We start from the raw sequence: 5,000 nt of genomic DNA, 5'->3' as shown, positions 1-5,000 counted from the left end.
CTGCATCCTCTGTCGACAACAGCACCCCAACGCCAGCGCCTCTGCCGCACGAAGTCGTGGACCGGCAATCACTCCACCTGCACCTGTTCGTGCCCCACCCCAACCGCCCAACTCGCAGCTCCAGCGGATGAACGGCGGACTTTGCTCGCACTCGCAATGTGCAATCCACCCCTATAACGTGCGTTTCATGAAGAGTTATGTCCAATATGCGACATTCCCGCTGTCCCTATACATGAGCTGCGAGCTGTACCACGTACGAGCTACAGACGCGAGCGCGTTGCTCTCTGTACGAATGCAGATGCTCAGCGGCAGCTAGGAGGCGCTCCATCCATGTCGGTACCGGTGAGCGTTGCACTCGCAGTCGCAAAAACGTACGGCAAGTATATTACTCGGAAGAGTCAATGACAGTCCAAGCCCCCCTGCGTGGGAAGAGTCTTCCTAGGCCATGACCCACCGGAAGGGCGCAGCGTCCCCCACCCCAGACATGTGACGTCACACTATCGGTATTGACGACTAGACTGATTCCTTATAATCATTTGCCATACACCGGTGGAAGCTGCCGAGACGAGTAACTACATAGCGGGCTCGCCGTGTCACTAATGTACAGAGATACAATAGTTTCGACTGGAACCGGATTAAACGTATACACGGCGCTGATTAGTAATAGATAGAGCCATCAGAATACAGATAATGTATACAACTGTCCGTATACATGCTGAAAGACTCTGCTCACAATCACACGTCAGCCAGACACTCTTATCACGCACTACTCTCTGCCTGTAACAGGCACACAGACAATATCTAAGCACCAGCATGGAACAACACCCAGTGCATCCTCTCTGCCACATTAGACAATCCACACTATCATAACCAGACCGGGAGGTCCACTCGGAAAACAGAATATCCCACCCTTCCGACAACCACCATTGCTCAGCTAAGCCACCAACACCCACACATGTCCTACACAGGGGTGCACCCAACATCACAATACTGCCTCCTGTCACACCACACAAACAATGGCACGAATGAAAGACACAGGTCTGCCACAAGCATGGAATCAGAGCGCCGCCTGTTATGAGCCAAAGGTGCACCCTGACGTGGCAAATCAGATGATGCCGCAGTCATTTACTTACGATAATCACAATCAACAAACCAGCCCCCCCCCCCCCCCGAAAACACCTTTCCTTACAACAATGTGTGCCTTAACCTAACCCGTATTGTGCCTTAACCTAACCCGTATTGTGCCTTAACCTAACCCGTATTGTGCCTTAACCTAACCCATATTGCGCCTTAACCTAACCCATATTGCGCCTTAACCTAACCCATATTGCGCCTTAACCTAACCCATATTGCGCCTTAACCTAACCCATATTGTGCCTTAACCTAACCTATATTGTACCTTAACCTAACCCATATTGTACCTTAACCTAACCCATATTGTACCTTAACCTAACCTATATTGTACCTTAACCTAACCTATATTGTACCTTAACCTAACCTATATTGGGCCTTAACCTAACCTATATTGGGCCTTAACCTAACCTATATTGGGCCTTAACCTAACCTATATTGGGCCTTAACCTAACCTATATTGGGCCTTAACGTAACCCACGTTGCGCCTTAACCTAACCTATATTGTACCTTAACCTAACCCATATTGTACCTTAACCTAACCTATATTGGGCCTTAACCTAACCTATATTGGGCCTTAACCTAACCTATATTGGGCCTTAACCTAACCTATATTGGGCCTTAACGTAACCCACGTTGCGCCTTAACGTAACCCACGTTGCGCCTTAACGTAACCCACGTTGCGCCTTAACGTAACCCACGTTGCGCCTTAACGTAACCCACGTTGCGCCTTAACGTAACCCACGTTGCGCCTTAACCTAACCCATATTGCGCCTTAACCTAACCCATATTGCGCCTTAACCTAACCCATATTGCGCCTTAACCTAACCCATATTGTACCTTAACCTAACCTATATTGTACCTTAACCTAACCTATATTGTACCTTAACCTAACCTATATTGGGCCTTAACCTAACCTATATTGGGCCTTAACCTAACCTATATTGGGCCTTAACCTAACCTATATTGGGCCTTAACCTAACCTATATTGGGCCTTAACGTAACCCACGTTGCGCCTTAACGTAACCCACGTTGCGCCTTAACGTAACCCACGTTGCGCCTTAACGTAACCCACGTTGCGCCTTAACGTAACCCACGTTGCGCCTTAACGTAACCCACGTTGCGCCTTAACCTAACCCATATTGCGCCTTAACCTAACCCATATTGCGCCTTAACCTAACCCATATTGCGCCTTAACCTAACCCATATTGTGCCTTAACCTAACCTATATTGTACCTTAACCTAACCCATATTGTACCTTAACCTAACCTATATTGTACCTTAACCTAACCTATATTGTACCTTAACCTAACCTATATTGTACCTTAACCTAACCCATATTGCGCCTTAACCTAACCCATATTGCGCCTTAACCTAACCCATATTGCGCCTTAACCTAACCCATATTGCGCCTTAACCTAACCCATATTGCGCCTTAACCTAACCCATATTGCGCCTTAACCTAACCCATATTGCGCCTTAACCTAACCCATATTGCGCCTTAACCTAACCCATATTGCGCCTTAACCTAACCCATATTGTACCTTAACCTAACCCATATTGTACCTTAACCTAACCTATATTGTACCTTAACCTAACCTATATTGTACCTTAACCTAACCTATATTGTACCTTAACCTAACCTATATTGGGCCTTAACCTAACCTATATTGGGCCTTAACCTAACCTATATTGGGCCTTAACCTAACCTATATTGGGCCTTAACCTAACCTATATTGGGCCTTAACGTAACCCACGTTGCGCCTTAACGTAACCCACGTTGCGCCTTAACGTAACCCACGTTGCGCCTTAACGTAACCCACGTTGCGCCTTAACGTAACCCACGTTGCGCCTTAACGTAACCCACGTTGCGCCTTAACGTAACCCACGTTGCGCCTTAACGTAACCCACGTTGCGCCTTAACCCAACACACGTTGCGCCTTAACCCAACACACGTTGGGCCTTAACCCAACACACGTTGGGCCTTAACCCAACACACGTTGGGCCTTAACCCAACACACGTTGGGCCTTAACCCAACACACGTTGGGCCTTAACCCAACACACGTTGGGCCTTAACCCAACACACGTTGGGCCTTAACCCAACACACGTTGGGCCTTAACCCAACACACGTTGGGCCTTAACCCAACACACGTTGGGCCTTAACCCAACACACGTTGGGCCTTAACCCAACACACGTTGGGCCTTAACCCAACACACGTTGGGCCTTAACCCAACACACGTTGGGCCTTAACCCAACACACGTTGGGCCTTAACCCAACACACGTTGGGCCTTAACCCAACACACGTTGGGCCTTAACCCAACACACGTTGGGCCTTAACCCAACACACGTTGGGCCTTAACCCAACACACGTTGGGCCTTAACCTGCTCTGTAATTGTCATACGACGCGTTAAATTAGTGTGGTGTTGCCTAACTGCAACCCCCGCAATATAGTTTGCTACTCGCACTGCCTGGTCCCCAGAGTATCGCTTCATGTTAAACACCTTGCAGCTATACACTGTAATGCGGATGGCAGCAGGACGTACATGCTCAATGCCCTTCGCAGTTGTTCATTGGCATTTGCATGGCGAAGCACAGCCTACGTTGTGGTACGGCGTGTGTCAACTGTCCGCTGATGTTGTACGTCCAAATCACACACTGTACTGCACATTGGTCCTCATGTACTGAATGATACATCGTGGTACATGTGTGACCGTACCACGACTGCGCCAACAACGGCGAACCATACGGTCCAAATATTGTGCACTCAGCTACGTGTCGTCTCCCTATAAGAGCTGGATTGCAGTATGGTATGCCGTGGATGGCGATCAGCATGAGCCGTCTGTTGATGTAGTGGCGCGTGTTGTCAGACGTAGTCGTCTCTTCTCACACACCGTGATAGCATGGTGCACTGCGTTCCACATCTGCGACATGCGACAGAGGCCGGTTGACAGTCGTTCGCGCAATGGACATCGCATACGTACGGGGGCCACCTTCCACGTGTTCGCGAAGCGTGCACATGTTGTTGCGTGTATGTGGGCAGACATAGTGTGTCGTGACACCTGACACAGGCATGCAACAATCGTTGAATTTGCAAATGGCGATGGACGTCTACGTTTGCTGGTGACGTTACGCAAATGAACAACTGGTAAACGGTTGTGGTGCGGTTGTTCTCGCTAGAGGTGAATCAGTGATGGCGACGATCGGTTGAGCTACCAACCGGTTGTTTCAGCGATACCCACCATGCCCACGAACGTGAATGGCATGTGGGTGTGAAGCGATACGCGGCGGTGGCTGGGTGGGACCGTCCCCGGCCGGTGAGGGGGGGCCTCCCGGCGTGCTGGCCGCGCGGTGCGTGGGCGCACGCGCTACAGCCGGCTGGTGGGGGCGGCCAGTGGCAGGCGCGCCGGCCGACGGAGGCGGCAGGCGGCGCAGCTGCGCGCCGGCGCACCCTGCACGCGGCGCCGTGCGGCCAAAGTAGGTCCTCGCGGGCCCGGTGCGAAGCGCGGTGGACATCTGCAGTGTGCTGGTCCGATTGAGGACTGTGTGCGCTGAGGATGCGCCGCCGCCCGGCGCTCGGCGCCGCGACGCCGTCTGCTGCTCGGTCGCCTCTGCGGTTCTCGCAGGTGGTTTGTATCGCAGCTGTGCGGACGTGTTGGCGCGTGCGCTGTGCTGGGAGAGTTCGCTTCGGCACCCAAGTGGGGCTTTTGTCCTTCTGTGGCGCTGGCGTTGGAGCTGCCGGCCACCGTAGGTGGCGCGTGTTGTCTCCCGCCGGCAATGCCACGACAGCACGCTCCCGGGCCTCTGTCGGCAGCGGCAAGCTCAGTTGGGAGCACGGGTGGTCGCACCTAAAGCGTCTACTCGCCA

Source organism: Schistocerca americana, unplaced genomic scaffold (genome assembly GCF_021461395.2).
Source record: "Schistocerca americana isolate TAMUIC-IGC-003095 unplaced genomic scaffold, iqSchAmer2.1 HiC_scaffold_685, whole genome shotgun sequence".
In the NCBI taxonomy this organism is placed as follows: Eukaryota; Metazoa; Arthropoda; class Insecta; order Orthoptera; family Acrididae; genus Schistocerca; species Schistocerca americana.
Note: the sequence above shows the minus strand (reverse complement) of the source record.